Raw genomic sequence first — 18,316 nt, forward strand, 5'->3', positions numbered from 1 at the left:
ACCACCATTGCTGCAGCTGACTACAGGTGATTTACCTCAGCATAAATCAGAACAAAACTGTACAACTTACAACTATCTGATGAGAAACATCATATACCAGTTTTACATCTAAAGCAGTCACTCATCCATTCAAAGTCGCCCAGGGGCTCCAGTTCACCTGCTCAAAAGCCATTTTAAAGCCCACAAAACTGACATATTTTGGTTTATTAAGCAAATTAATTTGCATTTTTCTACCACCAGGTCCAGAGGGTTTTAGCCTAGGAATGATGAAAACTTAGTTCAAAAGCTTTGTTATGAGACACTTGTGTTTGAATTAAATATTTCTGATACATAACGTTTTCAGTCAGAAGAAACAGATGTGTCAGATTTGATATATTTAGAGTTCAAAAGACAGAAAAAAACCAAATCATGACAGCTCAAAATCTGCCTTTTTTAGAAGTGGAGAGTTAAGGCTACAGGTTATTTCAAGGGCCACATTTTAAAGTAAAAGTCGCAAATTTGCATCTATATTTGATTTTTTCATCACAAAATGGTGAAATAAAGACAACAAATCCAAAATGAAAGGCATATGAAGATTAAGACATATTGAGGTACTATACTTTGACATAAAAAATTGCTGACTGTATAAATATTGGTATGTTCACCAAATCAGCCTTGCTTCATGAGGACTTCACCACATGATTTTACTCCTAGCATGGTTCAGGGGGTTGGTGTTGGGCTACATGCACAGAGAGCACTAATTGTGTCCTGAAATAAGTAAGTTTATTAAGTAAGTTGTTAATTAGCCTGAGAAGCTTGATACACTGTCGCTACACACCTGAAATAGGCAGCGAGGTATCCTGGGGGATACCAGGCAGTGAGGGGCAAGGCAAACAGCTGCTGGAAGCACCCAGGAAGAGCTAGGTATGCTCACCCGGTTCAGCAACACCCAGCCCTTCTGAAGCATGCTAGTGTCAAACAGCTCACAAATGCAATCAGCGCAAGCCATCTAACACAGCCCGCACTTAGGAGCCTGGTTAACACTCTAAAGACATTCATTAGAAAGGCTCATTACATTTACTCTTATTGTCCTAACGTGATTTCTCCATATCCACATTTACTTCAGATACAGACACATCAGTTGAGCGTTTTGTGCTCATCTGAGCTGTTGGAGGATAAAAAGCTGCCATGCTTGTAGGGGCATCACCTGATAACCAGCATCGTCTGAAGGGGAAAAACCGTGGGTCTCCTGAACAAGGGCAGATGGGGAGGGAAAGCCTGGGTTTGTCAGCATCTGCTGCCACTGCGGTCCCACAGAGCTGGCAGTGATAGAAAGCAGTAACAGAGTATTTAAAGTCTGATTTACATCACAAACTGCCAACCTGCTAGAAGCAGGGATGCAAGCCTACCAGAGCATGCTTTGTTTGGACCAACACTATACATTACTGCATCCTCTGACATTTTTCATCTATTCTCTGCCAGGTCATTGTTTACCAGCTTTTATTATAGTTGCTGGTCATGGCAAAGTGTCACACTGAGCAGAGGCAAATATTCTGCAAGCAGTTTAGAAAGGAATCCTTTAGAATATGAGGTTTAAACAATATAAAAATGAAAGTGTTCAACTGATGCAACTCCGTAACACAATTCTAGCTCTTAAAATCTTCCTCATACAGCCACTCATACCAGCTGTCCTCAGGCTCACAGAGGGAGCATGTGAGAAACAGCCTGTTGCACCGACTACTTATATACATAGGTACACATAGCACACACACTTTGTTAGGTGAAGAGGGCTGGCAGCATCAACATCTTGGACACACTCAAGCTAATCCTTTTGAACAGGGAGAGATACTGTTAAGGGGTTTAACTACTACTTCTAAGGCAGGCGTTCAGCCACATACAGCCATGGCTTCAGGTAGTGACACCTTGTAACAAGGCACAGAAAAGGCAAAGTGCCATAGCAATTGTGGGACAGCAGGAAGAGGGCAGCTTCTTGTAATCAATCACAAGCCAACAGACCTGCCGCATGTTTGTAGACAACACAGCAAGAGGCAATCAGTTTACCTATAGCTTTGCGGTTCTGATATTTAGAGACTAACACTAAAAGTAGAATTCAGAAGGCAGTTTTATTACAGCATAAAATAATGTGATAGGCCTCTTTTTGGTACATAACTTTTAGCTGGGTAAATCAAATCACTACCGTCAAGAGTATTTTCTGCACAAGATCATGGTCTGTCAGCCCTGTCACATGTAAAGCTATTAACTGTTTTCTCTTCATTTTAAGCTTGCAAACTGTCTATTCTGCATTGTACCTTTCATCCTTAACCTTTGGAAGATGCACCCTGTATCATCTGACGCGCTGCAGAGATGTGGAGCAGATGTGCATTCTCAAACACTGGTGGTTAAAACCCAACAGAAAGAGCAGCAGCCTACCCTGGCAGCAATGCCGCAGCTGTTAAAGAGATACAGGGGGTGAGGGCCCCACAGCACTGCCAAAATCTCCCTTCAGAACCACCTCAGTCCCTGTGGAAGGCTCAAGCAGCCCCAAGTAGCCACCGCCTTCATCCAAACCCAAATATTTAGTGTTTCCAAGAGATAAAGAGTGCCTTTGTGCTCATATCCAAGGGCTTCTATTTATAAAAGGCAGGAATTTACTCTGTAGCTTGGATGTTATAATTTTTCGTGGGAAAAGCTACTTTCACTCTGTACATGTAGCCTTTTCTCAACACCACTGCCCATATTAAAACACAGAATTAAAGCATCCGTTTGGTGAAACAAGTGAACTATTAATCACATGCAGTAACAGCCACTGTCAGCCTGGTAATGATGAGGGGACTCTATTTATATTACCCAAAATGAAGGGAGAGAAAATAGACATATTCCTCTAAAATGGGCTCCTTTTCCCTCAAGAGACATTTTTAAAGTACATCATTCTTAATATTCATTTTGTCCCAGTTTAAAGGATTGTTCCTCACTTCATGTGATAGGGTTAATGGAACAAAGAGCCCCTTAAGCCCTGCATGGGTACTCTAAATCAGGCACTCCAGCCCTTCTCCCACACACTGCAGCCTTCCAACCCCAGCCCACGTGACCCATCACTAATCAGGCACAGTCATAACTTCCTTGGGACAGAGGCTTTAATCACCTATTTTGCAGCAAATCAAAGTTACACAAGGTGTAAGAGCACATGGACTTTTTTCCTACTGATGTGAAAAAATTTACAAACACATTAAACTCATTTCTCAGTCAAAATCATTACAGCACTTGAGCACCCATCTCTAAGGTGGTCCAAACACACTCTCTAACTGCAAGGAGGCCCTGAGAAAGCACTTCAGTTTTCAAAGTTACTTCTTAAAGCAAGTGACTTAATTAACACCTATTAAGTATCCAACATCAAATTGACAAACAGGAGCTGTTCTCTCCCCACACAAGCCTGCAATGCACTCTCCAAGTACACCTGTGCACATCCCTTGGTTGCTCAGCAGACAGCACACTGACAACATTTGCAGGGGAAGCAAAACCCACAGAAAAGGCATGGAGGAAATAAATCCCTCACTGGGACACTTTGCACAAAGCTTTACTTCTACATTGAGCAATACATTATTGTTTAAATAGCCATTTATCTCTGAAATCAAGGATGCTGCTCAAAGTAAAAATATTGCCCAGTGCAAGGAAGCATAGTGAAATCTTGTCCAAGCTCGGCAAATGGGGCTGTGTGAACTAAGGCACCATCCATCAACACTGTGTGGTATCACACATCACCCGTTAATAGCATGTCCGGGTCCTAGTGACTACCTGGATACACAACAGGAGGCAAAGGCAGCAAAGCATTCCCAGCTCCATTTCAGTCTTAGTGTTTCTATTGGAAGGAGCCCTTGATGCCTCTTCCATGGAGAGGAAAGCTGTCAGAGTTGGGGACAGCTCAGACCCAAGAGGCGTTGCTGAGGGGAAGAGCAGTCTGGGGAGCAGAGATTAAACAGCAGAGGCTGTTTAATAGTGCAGTTTTCAGATGGTGCAGATCCAAAGTCGACTTAATTTTTAGAAGATACAAGAAGGAGGAGAGAGGAGGCGATAGCTATTGACTCATTTTCACAGTTTAATTAAAATGAGAACACAATACTTCAGAGCTCAAGTCATCTGGTACATTTAATTAATCTTTTTGGTCCTACCTTGCAAATGAGCAATCATTACAGCAATTCCAGATTTCAGTCTGAAGAGTTGCCAGCTAGGTTATTCCTGCATTGTATCTCAATGAACAGAAGGGTTATGTTTGTAAAATGGGAGCCCTTGCAAAAATCAGACCTACAGAACATAAAGATGACTAAAGTTATTTAAAAAATTGATTTTTTTTTATCTGACAGGGACACATCTTCATTGCCAAGATTATGGAGGAAAAAGGGCTTCCAATCATTTTAATAATGGCACTTTTTACAATCAATTTTTGCAGTACCACAACTATTTCAAATACTTTAAAAAAATCGCCCTCTATCATTTTAATGAAATCCAATTTTACAAAGCAAATGCAACAGCAAGATGCTAGGTGCTATATAAAAGAAGCTGCAACAGTAGAAAATGGCTAATTATATTGTGTCAGTGCCTAAAGGCTCAGATCCGAAAGGTTTGCTCCACTGTGCTAGGTGCTGTACAAATACACCAAAACAAGCTCAAGAAGAAGCTATAACTAAAAATAAAAAAAAATCTTGGGTTGAACTTCACCGATTTTTAGTTAGAAGTACAAAGCAACTGCAAAATTAACTTTGGTATCACAAGATTCTGCCTGTTTAACAGCTTGGGGGGGGTTACAGGCTTTCTGGAAATTGTAAATGGGAGGGGAAAGGGGAATGACTTTGGAATATGCGCAGCCTAGCTCTTCCAAGCAGAAGAAAGTACAGGAGCACACGTACAAAGTGCATGCTGGAAAAAGAGATGCTCTGGGAATTACCACCATCAGCAGGGGCAGGCACAGCAGTAACAAGGTAAGAGGGGAGAGAAGCAGGCCCAGCAGGACCCCAGTAGTAAAAAAAGAGTGTGAATCCACATAGTGCAAGCATTCAGACGGCTACTGTTGGTTGTTTGCAGAGGCAGCAGGAAGATGTGCTGAAGCTCAGCTTGGGCAGGAATCATGTTTGCCAATGACACAGACTAAACCATTTTGCAGCTGGGTGATGTATCCAGTTCTCACCACTGCTAAGACAAGCCTGGAGCCCAGTAGTCTGGCATAGAGCAGTGTGCATAACCAGTACCCTGGAAAAAACTCCATTAATTACCAAAAATTTTCAACTCCAACAGCAAACACCAGTTTGCATACCAAGTTGCCATGGGATTTTCCGGAAGCCACTGCTGTGAAATTTCCCACTTACTGAAATGTAGTGCTAAGGAAAAGGATCATCAATCCTGACTTGTTTTTGCAACATAAGTCATTTTTCATCACACACAATGGGACGGGAGTACTACACACAAGCATGATGTGAAGAACCTGAAAAATAGTGCTTCATCTTCATGGCCAGCAAAGAGCATAGAGCTTCCTTGCCGCTTGGCTGGAAACAGCCCCCTTTTCTTCCCTGGAGTGCTGCATGGTCTTCCAACACAAGTATATGAGAACTGGATGGGGTGGGCATAAAAATACACTCAGCATGCTCAGATGAGGCTGCATGCATTTGGCTATTTTTAGTTTCATAGAGCACTTTAAACCCCTGCTGGGTTCAGCATAGCACACCAGCGGTCTTTCAAACCGGCTCAGTCATTGCATCTTATCAACAACTACCAAAGGCCCTACGGGACCCTGGCCAGCCCTCTGCAGCTCAGGCACCCCACTCACAGCAGGACCCACATCCCACCACATCACTTAAGAGATCCTGGCTTCACACACCCCACCCTGCAATTGCAGCCATAAGAAAGGAAGTGCAGGAGTGTGCTGGGCTCATTTTCACCTAATGATCTTGGTCACGTTAGGTAATTTTGTTTCTGGCTTGAGACAGTGCTTTTACATTCAGAGAACGCCTTGAGGAAACTTTTGCTATTGTCAGAAATTATTATTAAAAAAAAAAAATTCCTACTTAACCTGTATTATTCCTGCCTGTTAACGTTTATCTCTAAGGAGGAATGAAGGAAATAATGCAAGAGTCCATGCCTTGAAGTCGTTTCCTACAAGGACACTTGGACATAGGAAAGCTTGTTGTTTTGGAAAGACACTCTCAAGAGAATATTTCAAGTTAATATTAACAGAACAGAAAACCCTACTTGAAAGGCAAGTTCTGCTCCTTCCCTTTCAAGGACAAGCCAGTCAACACTACGTTTTTTTTGGTCCCTGTTTCTTGAGACTCTTGGGTAATTTGAAACATTAAATAATTTCAGATAAATTCATAGAATCACAGAATGGATTGGGTTGGAAAGGACCTTAAAGGTTATCTACTCCTAACCCCCCAGCCATGGGCAGCTACACCTTCCACTAAACCAGGTTTCTCAAAACCCTGTTCAACTTGACCTTGAACAGTGGCAGAGATGGGGCAGCCACAGCTTCTCTGGGCAACCTGTGCCAGTGCCTCATCACCCTCACAGGGAAGAACTTCTTCATATCTAATCTAAATCTCCTCTCTATCAGTTTAAAGCCATTCCCCCTTGTCCTATCACTACTTGCTCTTATAAAAATTCCTGATGCCTTGCGAGAGTCTTCCCTTTCCTTACTCCCTCCCTTTTGTCCCCAGACACCTAGGAATAGAAATCACAGGATTAGGACCAGAAAATTAGTGTTATATTGCTCTGAGAGTTTCTAGTCATTAGTGTCCAACTAGCCATCGGGAAGGATTTTGAGTAAGCCTGCCCCAGATGTTGCCCCTTCCCCTGCTTTGCTCCTGCCTAAGCACAGGCAAAGCTGAGGACAGTGACATTCATATTACACCAAGAAATCATTGACACATCCAAAGCCTGTTTCCAAGGGGGCAGAAGCAGAACAATACGCTCTGGATTAAAGTAGGATTTTGACAGTATCCAGCCGAAGTGAAAATGTCAATGATTTAAGGATGTGAAAATTAATAAATGAGCTTGAAGTGAACTTCTGGGTTGCTGAGATGGGTTTCTCTCTTCATCCCAGCTTAAAGGCTCAGAGAGGTCTGGCTGAGGCATCACACAGGATACATCAAGCAAAACCAGAAAGAACAAAACAACCTCAAATCAAGGGACTAACATCTCAATTTGCTATATAAGCAAACCTTGTGTATAAAAGACGAGCTACACAAAACCAGATCTGTGCTCTACATCTTCATCTAGAGCTGATTTATTCATTATTCCAAAGGGGAGGAGAGGAGGCAAAGGCTTCATGGTGACAGCACTAGGCACTGCTTTTCTTTTCGGCTTCATTTTTCTCCCCACATTCTGCAAAAGCATCTGCTGAATCCACAGCTGCCGTGTTGCCATCCACAGAAATGCTAATATCAAGTAATTTGTGAGTGCTGATGAAGCTATAATTTATTGTAATTCAGTGTTAGAGGAGGGGGAGAAAAGGCAAAACAATGAAATCACACAAGGAAAACAGCAAGCAGAAGTCTTAAATATATTGAATATTTTAAACACACCTGCCTGCTGGTCCTCACTGAACCTTTCTGCTCCTCTGTGTCCAGGACAGAGCTGCAGAGGAGTTCAGGGCTTAACACAAATAAACCAGCAGGTCAAGAGGATGGACATCTGCTGTGCTGGGAGGGCACAATCTGACCACATCCAGCAGAATCTATTGATTGATGTTCATACATAACCAGCGATACTGGTTAATGACTTCAGGGTCCATAGTCCATTGCAAGGGGGAATTTCATTAATGGTTAGGACATTACAACTCCAAACAGTGCTGCCCTCAGATGAAGTACAAAGGCAGTAGCTCCACATTTGATAGCCTTCATAACAAAAAAAAAAAATATCTTTCCTTGGCCAGTAACCCACATTTTTGGCCCTGCAGGGACCCTCCTGCAGGTTTCTGTTGCAATGGATGGGGAGTCACCTTGTACCCCAGTATGAGGCCCCTTTTGGTACCCAACAGACAGCGACACGTAAGAAGAACCTGAGATGTGGGGCTGCCTGTCAGTTAGCACTTAGAGGGACATGAAGAAAATGTGTTCTTTCATAGCAGATCTGTATAACATCACCACTGAAAGACGTTTAGTGAACATAAACACAAGGAGGTGTCCACACTTCTCCCACCCTGCAGATTAATGGACAGAGCACTGCAGGGACAGCTCCAGGGCATACTTGTGGTTCCTGGCTTGTATTCCCCACCCACCTCCCCTCTTGCAAGCATGGCTTGGGAGAAACAGTAAGAAACATGATGTGTAGATGACTTGAAATCAATATAATTCACCAGTAAAGAAGGAGAAAGACAAAGAAAATCAGCTGTCACAAAAAGCTTGCAGAGAAGTGCCAAACAAAATCAGTGTTTTGGCATGCTATAGATGAACTAAATATATGACTGCTGACCTGAAAACAACAGATTTCTGAATATAAATGCTTAGCTTATGTTGAAGGACCATCAAGGGAGTGTCACACCCAAAGATTTCACAGATGCCACTAAAGCAAATAAGCCTGAACAATACTTGTTACAGCACCCAAATAAAGGAGTACAAGCACCCACATTACACTTACAGGCAAGGAGGGCTCATGGCTTGGGCTGGCAAGTTATTTGGTCATGCCATAGGGCCCATGAGCCATCAAAGGGACAGGCTATCAGGGCAACCATGCTTGCCATTCACAGCGTGAAAAGTCAACTTGCCACAGCAGCACAAGTAGGGATGTGTGGAGACAATATTACATCTCCTCAGTGATTTCAATACCAGTATTTTTCCTCCTCTATTATGTGTTCTTCTACCTGGCTTGCTCTGGAGTTTCAAGGACAGCAATGGCTATGTAACACCATGGAAACTATTATTTTACAACCATACATTCCAGAATACTATTTGGATAAATTAGGATTCATCAGTCAAATGGACACTTTAGTCATAGAAGTGAAGATACATAAACCTACCAGTGCATCCTGCTATTTTAGAGCATCTAGAAATTATTATTTCCACATATTCTCATTTCAGAGACTACATTGCAATTTATGCCCTGAAAATAAATTTATTCAGAGCTCTCTTTTAACAAAATTTTTATTTGACAGAGAGTTGTCCATCAAAAAATGTTTTCAGCTGCAACAATATCATGAGTCACGCAGCAACCCGGAGATCCTGACCTGTATGTGTTTGTTTCTCAGTTTAGTCAGCTAGCAACCAGCTCATTCGATGGTCTGCAACAATTTCTAACAGGAAGGCAAATATTTTTCTAGATTGCTTGGAAGAAATGTTTTTAATCAAGACATAGCATAAAAATATTTCCTCGCTCCTCCCCATCACTGCTTAGTTTTGAATTTTTACAAATTAGTTGAGATCTAGGCAATGTCAAAACAAACAACTAAACTGAACAGGGAGCAACACATTCTTGGGCAATTTGTTCTGTGAAGGGAAGGAAAAATCCCTTTTACACTGGAGTCAAATGCAGTGATTATAAGCTTTCTTAACCAAGACTGAGGAAAGACTGGGTAAGATCAGATAAAGACCAACTAGACTTTCATTTGTCAGAACTTCATTTGACAACCCTTAAGAAATACTGACCAAGTATGAACTGAAAGACAAAGGGTGTAAAATGTTAAAGTGACCTATCCAAGTTTAAAAATAAAAATAAGGCTTAAGTCAAAAAGTCTTAGCTGGATGGAGAAGGGTAACTCCCCATTTAATTAGAGGTAGGTATAGGTGAGTTATTGATATGATAATCTGACTTTTCAGCATGCAAATCTGACGGCTGGGGCTTGTCCCCACATTTATTATAGAAAGAAAAGAAAGTGAAAGAAGAAAATGCATATCACACCCCAAAACATTGTCAGTCAGGAATATCAAATGCCAAGCTTTTAAGCCTTAAGTAAAAGGCAGCTATTATCTTCCTCTTTATTGATCTGGAAGTTTTCAGTATAAATTTAGTTTCCAGAGGTTTGATTATGATGATTGGACACAAAATCCCTTTGAAGCTGGTGACAATCTCTGTGTGGTTGTACAAAATATGACAGCACACCTATGTAATGTAAAAGTCACCATCTTGAAAGTTTCACTTTCCTGTATACAGACTGTCTTTTATTCATTTCTATCAAGTCTGAAAAGAAAGTGACTTTTTAACTTTACAGACAGGATATTTCATTTGGTGAGCAACAAACGGTTTGCGTGTATGTGTGAGATTGTAAATTAAGTTGAAGACACTATTAAGGAATTGACAAAATTGACAAGTCATTGCCTCTGCAAGGCTGACACGAATAGAACTCTCAGGTCTCAGATGAGCAGCACCAGTGGGATATCACTGAAAGTGCTTATTTCTAATCAGTTCCATAAGACTCATTTGCAGAGGAAATTTTCCACTTTGGTAACCATACAAAATGTCACATCTTTCAAGAGAGCCTTGTCAGAATAAAAACAACAAATAAAATGCCAAATTCTGACACTGTGAAAGTTCATTGAATTGAAATCTGTATTTCATCGCTGCCTCTGAAAGTAACTCTACACCCAGACCTTTAATTATAAGCAGCTACAAACAAAAAAAAAGAGACCACAGTCAACGAAAAAGCTGTCATGGGAATATGCAGATGTTATCCCAGAGCTCAATATCCATATCCAGGGCTGGAGTATGGATGTGCACAGCCGAACATTTATTGATTGATTGATTGAGTTCTGCCAGCCCAACAGGTTTAAATTGTTTAGGTATAAGAGAGGCACTTGGGAAAAGGTCATACTGACAACAGGTTGGTTTTTCCAGTAAGGACATAGAGGAGTATGGACAAGAAGACCATGATCAACTAAACCAGCCCAAGGTCAATAAAGCAGTTACAGAAGTTAAGGAGTCCTGGTCCTGCCACAAGCGAGGCTGAGGAGCCCTTACCTGCCCAGCCTGCTGAATCACACCCAGACTTCTGCCCCTGGCACTTTATTGTTCTAATTCAATTAGACCAGCAGAATTGTTTATTCTGAAGCCTACAGGCATTAAAAAAAAAAAAAAAACAAAACCCCAAACAAATAAAACCCAACAAACAAGCAAAACAAAACCAACACAAAACCAACAGAACGCAACCCACACTAATAAAATAGCTTAATGCTGTGAACATCTTGGTAGCCAAAACTAATAAATAAATAAAAAAATATAAAACCCTTTCTACAAACTACTGAGGAATATAAAATGCTGCCTAACAAGATTTACCAAACACAAGGGAAAATGAGAATTATGTAGTTTGCCAAATTGTGTCCTCTAACCTTTGACAAGACCATTCTGCTTTTATTCCTCAGTACAAAAATAAGCCTGCAGCACAACAGCAGAACATTTCCTTGAAATGAGCAATTGCCATCATGTCATTAGGGTCATTCAACAAAGCTATTTATCTCCTGAAACATATAATGAGGCATTTCTGCATTTTGGCTCAAAACAGAGAACTACCTGATGATTCACAGATCAAAAAACCTGCCCCTGCAACAACCAGCAGACACTTCACAGCCCCTCTTCAGCAAAGCCATGGCAACAGAATCCATCACAGTTTACAGAGACTGAGAGGATCATTTGAAAAAGGAAAAGCCTGAATAAATTTTTATTTTACTGGCATCTGCTGTCCCTATCCAAGGAAGTCTTTATGCTAAAGGCTGAAGTCACAGCCTGTAGTATCTCACAAATTGAGAGGGTTGGTGGACTCATTGTTTACATAAGTAAAGAAAAAAGAGACAATTGCATATAAAAAGTCACTGAGGACCTACCTTTGCTGATCTTTGTTCTATCCAGCAAGGCAACAACCCAATTAAATATCTTCATTTCCTCCACAGTGGAGGTGATCCCATGTTTCCCAACAAATTGAGTGTTGAAGAACCATAGAATAGCTAGGGTTGGAAAGGACCTTAAGGCCACCTAGTTCCAACGCCCCCACCATGGGCACGGACACCCCGCACTAAACCGTGTCACCCAAGGCTCTGTCCAACCTGACCTTCAACATCACCAGGGATGGAGCATTCACAACTTCCCTGGGCAAACCATTCCAGTGCCTCATCACCTTTACAGGAAAGAACTTCCTCCTTATATCCAGTCTAAACTTCCCCTGTTTAAGTTTTAACCCGTTACCCCTCATCCTGTCACTACAGTCCCTGACTAATAGTCCCTCTCCAGCATCCCTATAGGCCCCCTTCAGACACTGGAAGGCTGCTATGAGGTCTCCACGCAGCCTTCTCTTCTCCAGGCTGAACAGCCCCAACTTTCTCAGCCTGTCTTCATATGGGAGGTGCTCCAGCCCCCTGATCATCCTCGTGGCCCTCCTCTGGACTTGTTCCAACAGTTCCATGTCCTTTTTATGTTGAGGACACCAGAACTGCACACAATACTGCAGGTGAGGTCTCACGAGAGCAGAGAAGAGGGGCAGGATCACCTCCTTTGACTTATTGGTCAAGCTCCTTTTGATATCACTGCTATTTTTTAGTTGCTTTTTTTTAATTTATTGTTGATATTTTGATATAATTTTGATATGACTGACATAATTATAATTTGATATAAGAATAAATTGCTTCTTTTATAATAAAAACATAGGCTGACAAAAACCTGTCCCATACAGTTGCATGTCTTGCTAAACCCCTCTGTCTGTTGTTTCTGATATATCATAGAATCATAGAATAGTTAGGGTTGGAAAGGACCTAAAGATCATCTAGTTCCAACCCCCCTGCCATGGGCAGGGACACCTCACACTAAACCATCCCACACAAGGCTTCATCCAACCTGGCCTTGAACACCACCAGGGATGGAGCACTCACAACCTCCCTGGGCAACCAATTCCAGTGCCTCACCACCCTAACAGGAAAGAATTTCCTCCTTATATCCAATCTAAACTTCCCCTGTTTAAGTTTTAACCCGTTACCCCTCATCCTGTCACTACAGTCCCTGACTAATAGTCCCTCCCCAGCAACCCTATAGGCCCCCTTCAGACACTGGAAGGCTGCTATGAGGTCTCCACGCAGCCTTCTCTTCTCCAGGATGAACAGCCCCAACTTTCTCAGCCTGTCTTCATACGGGAGGTGCTCCAGTCCCCTGATCATCCTCGTGGCCCTCCTCCGGACTTGTTCCAGCTGTTCCATGTCCTTTTTATGTTGAGGACACCAGAACTGCACACAATACTGCAGGTGAGGTCTCACAAGAGCAGAGTAGAGGGGCAGGATCACCTCCCTCGACCTGCTGGTCACGCTCCTTTTGATGCAGCCCAGGATACGGTTGGCTTTCTGGGCTGCGAGCGCACACTGCAGCCGGCTCATGTTCATTTTCTCATCGACCAGCACCCCCAAGTCCTTCTCTGCAGGGCTGCTCTGAATCTCTTCTTTGCCCAGTCTGTAGCCGTGCCTGGGATTGCTCCGACCCAGGTGTAGGACCTTGCACTTTTATCAACTTTTATTAACTCTGCTATTATTTGTTCATTAAAAAAAATGATACATGGATCACAGAGAGCAATAACATGTACTTAATTCTGCTTTTCCCCACACATACGAAGCCGATTTGTGAAATTTTAACATTATGCCTGTTGATGATAAGTACAGCTGCACACCCCTGAGTGCTAGCATCACCTACAAGACACACCCTTGGATCACCCAAGCTGCTTCCCTTTTCTTTAGAAACAGCACAGTAAGTGGTTTAACATGCATATGAAAATATATGATTGGAAAACAAACCTAGCAGCAAAATAACCACTCACTATAATATACCCAGAAGCCTTAAAAATATATAACGACATTGAAACCATCACTCTGTCACAGATGGGAGCCCAACAGGGTCAGACTTGCAGAACCAACATCCAGCTGCACCACAGCAAACACATCCTTGGCATCCACTTGCAGCACAGCTTTAGCCGCAAGTTATTGAGGTATTCACACTAACATCTTGTTTTTATCAAAATCCTGCCTTCAGCAACACACTGAGGATAGCAAGGCCTTTTATCATTTCAGCATGGATAAGCAGTCTTCTTTCTTGGTGCTCACAGAAAATCAATGATAATTTTATGCTTTGTTAAGTAACTGAACATTTTTCAATTTTATTACAATTATGTTTTGCTCAAATTAGAGCTAGGTAGAGCCCCACATGCTTTTTGAGCAGCTTGTCAGAGGCTGGTGCTCCTTTTAGATCTCTGCCTTGTTTGTTGTGTGTAAAGTTTGTTTCTCAGGCTGTTTTCTCTCATTTAAAGCCTCACCTCAGTTACATGTGTGTCCCCTCCCAGGCCTCAGCCAAGTCTTTCTGACCGTTAGGTTAATCAATAGCACCAGGTTTAATACATTCTTAATTATGACTAAAGCCATAAGAGGTCTACACATCTTGGATAGGAATCGTGTCAATGTATTTAACTGTTATTTACAGCCTGTTCCTGCTGGCAGGCTCCCAACCATGCATCATGCACAGCTCTGCCCACATCCCATGGAAATAGGCATCACCACATCATAACTGCAAATGTTGCACCAATACATACAAATTTTATTCTTACTCAGTTATAAGAAAGTATCTTTGCTCTTAAATGGCCGTAATGCTACTATCACCATGAGATATTGGAGAGAGTAAACCCAGACTGTGCCCTGCAGTATTTATAGCCCTTGCTCCCTTCAGAGAGAACAAATACCTAATTCAGCTACAACATATAGACATTTAGTGAAGAATAACAAACACTCTTTACTGCCTTAACTCTGAAAGTTAGGATTTATCTTACTATTTGGTTTAGTCTGTAATATGTCTGGCTCTGTTAGTTTTATCAAGCTGTATGAGGCTAAGAGAGCTGAGTAAGTACAATTTACCCACAGCACATATGCTGATGATAAACTGTATCCTGTGTACCTTATTCAGACAAATTCTTATGAATTTCAGATCAAATTTTGACCAAATAAGGTATTTGAACCCCAGTGACAGCTAAGCTATAAACCTTATGATGCCATCTTCTCATCCCAGGGATTTTCCAGTAATTAAATGACACACAAAGTTAGTCTGCTGCTGATTTATAAGGACTACTGTGCACTTCACCCGTGGAAGAGGAGCTTCTTGTGAATAGATGGAACAGCTAAAACATCTGCCCTGGCAGCAGTATTTTATCAGTGGAGCCCACAGGTGCTGTAACCCTCCTCTCACCAGGACCCCTCCCTCGCAGGCAGGGCTATACTTTCTTAACTGTAGCCTCACCAAGCAGCTAGCACACAAACAACTTTAAGGAAGAGCATCACATTCCTAAGTCAAACCAGAAAAAATACCAAAACCCCAAAACCAAACAAACCTTAAATCAGAGATTGCTACAGATGTACTTAGTGTTGCAAGTCAGAACAGCTCAAGCCGAAGGTCTCTTTTTTAGCACATTGAACTTAAGAGTCATGTCCAGCTCAGGCATACCCAGTAGACTTGCATACACACATCTCTATTTGTAGCCTACAGATTCAATTAGCAAGGTAGCTGACATACACACCTTAATTGCACTTTTCCCATCAGATGCTGAGACTCTCCCTCTCTTTTCTGACAGCACAGTCAAGAGCTGCGCCCACTCCCTGTGATGTTCATTAGCTAAAAGCCCATGTGCCCAACACTGGTACAGTTAGTTTTTAAACAGCTGAGCCCATGGCTAATGCCCTGCTAATCACCCACATGTCTGCAAGTTTCCATCATCCGAGGAGTTCCAAGCTGCAAGTTTCCCTATGACCTGACCACATATAGGCACTCCAACCCCAACAGCACAGGTTTACTGACTCCACCTACTACTTAACATTGCTCATTGCCCAGATAAGTTCCTGTAAGAAAAATCCCATTAACTCCTCCCTCTCCCCCTGTAACCCTCAGTATAAATTCAGAACAGCCTGGAGCGATGAGAAGCAAAGCATCTTTTAATTACCCGGGAGCAGTCCCTAAAGCAATTTGCCCAAAACTCTCCCACAACAGCAAGTCAGAGCAGCTGAAGCTTGTCAGGAGCTGTTTAATCACTCAGGCACAGCTACAGGTTGGGCAGAGAAGAGATTCACAGCAGCCCTGCAGAGAAGGACTTGGGGGTGCTGGTCGATGAGAAAATGAACATGAGCTGGCTTCAGTGTGCGCTCGCAGCCCAGAAAGCCAACCGTATCCCGGGCTGCATCAAAAGGAGCGTGACCAGCAGGTCGAAGGAGGTGATCTTGCCCCTCTACTCTGATCTTGTGAGACCTCACCTGCAGTATTGTGTGCAGTTCTGGTGTCTTCAACATAAAAAGGACATGGAACTGCTGGAACAAGTCCAGAGGACAGCCACGAGAATGATCAGGGGACTGGAGCACCTCCCGTATGAAGATAGATTGAGGAAGTTGGGGCTGTTCAGCCTTGAGAAGAGAAGGCCGCATGGAGACCTCATAGCAGCCTTCCAGTACCTGGAGGGAGCCTATAAGGATGCTGGGGAGGGTCTCTTCATCTGGGACTGTAGTGACAGGACAAGGGGTAACGGGTTAAAACTTAAACAGGGGAAGTTTAGAGTGGATATAAGGAGGAAATTCTTTCCTGTTAGGGTGGTGAGGCACTGGAATTGGTTGCCTGGGGGGGTTGTGAGTGCTCCATCCCTGGCGGTGTTCAAGGCCAGGTTGGATGAAGCCTTGTGTGGCATGGTTTAGTATGGGGTTGGAATGATGATCTTGAGGTCCTTTCCAACCCTAACTAGTCTATGATTCTAGTCTATGATTCTATGATTCTTATAAGCCTGAATTGGAGTAAGAACAGCAAAGTACATAATTTCCTTCCATTTCTAAGCCATATTTTGAAAGGGAAGCAAGAGAGCCAGTTTCTGGAGGATAAACACAGAAGAACTTTAGGTCAGAGTAATCATCTTAAAAGGTGTGATTTTGCTCCATTAGAATACTTATATATGTATCAATGCACATAAAGACAGTGAGCCCACAAAAAATACCCTTTTTTCACACCTGTATTAGCTGCACCAGCCACCTCTAGGCAGCGTGATGGGCCCAAAAGCCCCAAGCAAAAAGCCACCTTCACACAGTTATTTATTCAACTCATCATTCGACAGCACAAGGTGACAATTCAGTTTCTTATTATACCACTGTGCAATCCCTCCAAAGACAGTGCTACATGGCTGAGGGATGGGTTTGTCCCAGTGACTTGCTGTTAGTTTGTCCCACAGAACAGATGCTGAGGTGTCACACTGCACTCAATGTACATGAGGCTTCTGCAACATACCATTTTATGCTTGCTAAGCCCAGATATTGCTTTTCCTCGAACCCGAGGTCTCCCCAGCCACAGGCACATCTCTGCTTCCCAGAAACATCTCCAAAGCCACTCAAGGAAACTTGATCCTTTGCTTTGCAGTCAGACAACTGAAAACCACTGCTGTTCATGAGGAAACAGAACCAACTAACTAACAACTAACTAACTGTATGTCACCACACTAAGATGCTGATTTATAGTGAATGTAAACACACAGGCATCCCCTTTAAAGCAGGTGAATTGCCAGAGGTGAGGGAGATGGGTAGGACAGGTTGGATTCCCTGCCCAACAAGCTCTGGCTCCTCTCCTTTAAGAGTCGTGGCTGCTGCTGACCTTGGGATATCATGCTCAGTTAGAAATGCTAATAATCTTAGTTTTCGGAGTGCCAGAAACAAACCTGACTAAAATCAAATCATAATAAAAGAAACCAAAGAAGGAGAGATCTGGAAAGCAACAAAGTATTTGAATTGGGCCTCAAGGAGTGAAAGAAATTAAAGTTATGCATCAAGAAGAAAAGCACTGCATAAAAACAAGTGACCTATTAAAGCAGAAAAAGAAAGTTAAATTGAAAGGTTCTATAGGCAATGGCACAATAGATTACAACATATTCCTTTTGTGCATTTTAAGAAGTCCTCAAATTCTGGTGAATTTTAATAAGCACCCTTCTAAATTTCATGAGGGTGTGACAGAAAAGTCAGACGCAGCCCCACATGCAGGTGTACCTGTAGGGAGGACACGCTTCACCATGCAAGCATCACCACAAAAATAATTAAAAAAAAAAAAATAAAGTTATAATACACAGCGTACTCCCACCTGAAATCATCCTTGCCAACATCAGTCCACTGTTTCTGAAGCAAAGGAGTTAAAGGAAGAGCAATCACAGAGCAGCTCCAGTAATTTACTCTAAGAAGTTGATCAGGACTGACAAGCAATCATGAAATAAGACTTTTGTTCTGGTGATACATATTGTTCCAACAATGCCAGATACATCCGTAAGTTAAAACTACACTGTCATCTTGCAGAACAGTTTACTGGTAGAGTGTTGGTTAAAAACATTGACTAAGCAGAT

The sequence above is a fragment of the Lathamus discolor genome, chromosome 3 (genome assembly GCF_037157495.1).
Source record: "Lathamus discolor isolate bLatDis1 chromosome 3, bLatDis1.hap1, whole genome shotgun sequence".
Taxonomy (NCBI): domain Eukaryota; kingdom Metazoa; phylum Chordata; class Aves; order Psittaciformes; family Psittacidae; genus Lathamus; species Lathamus discolor.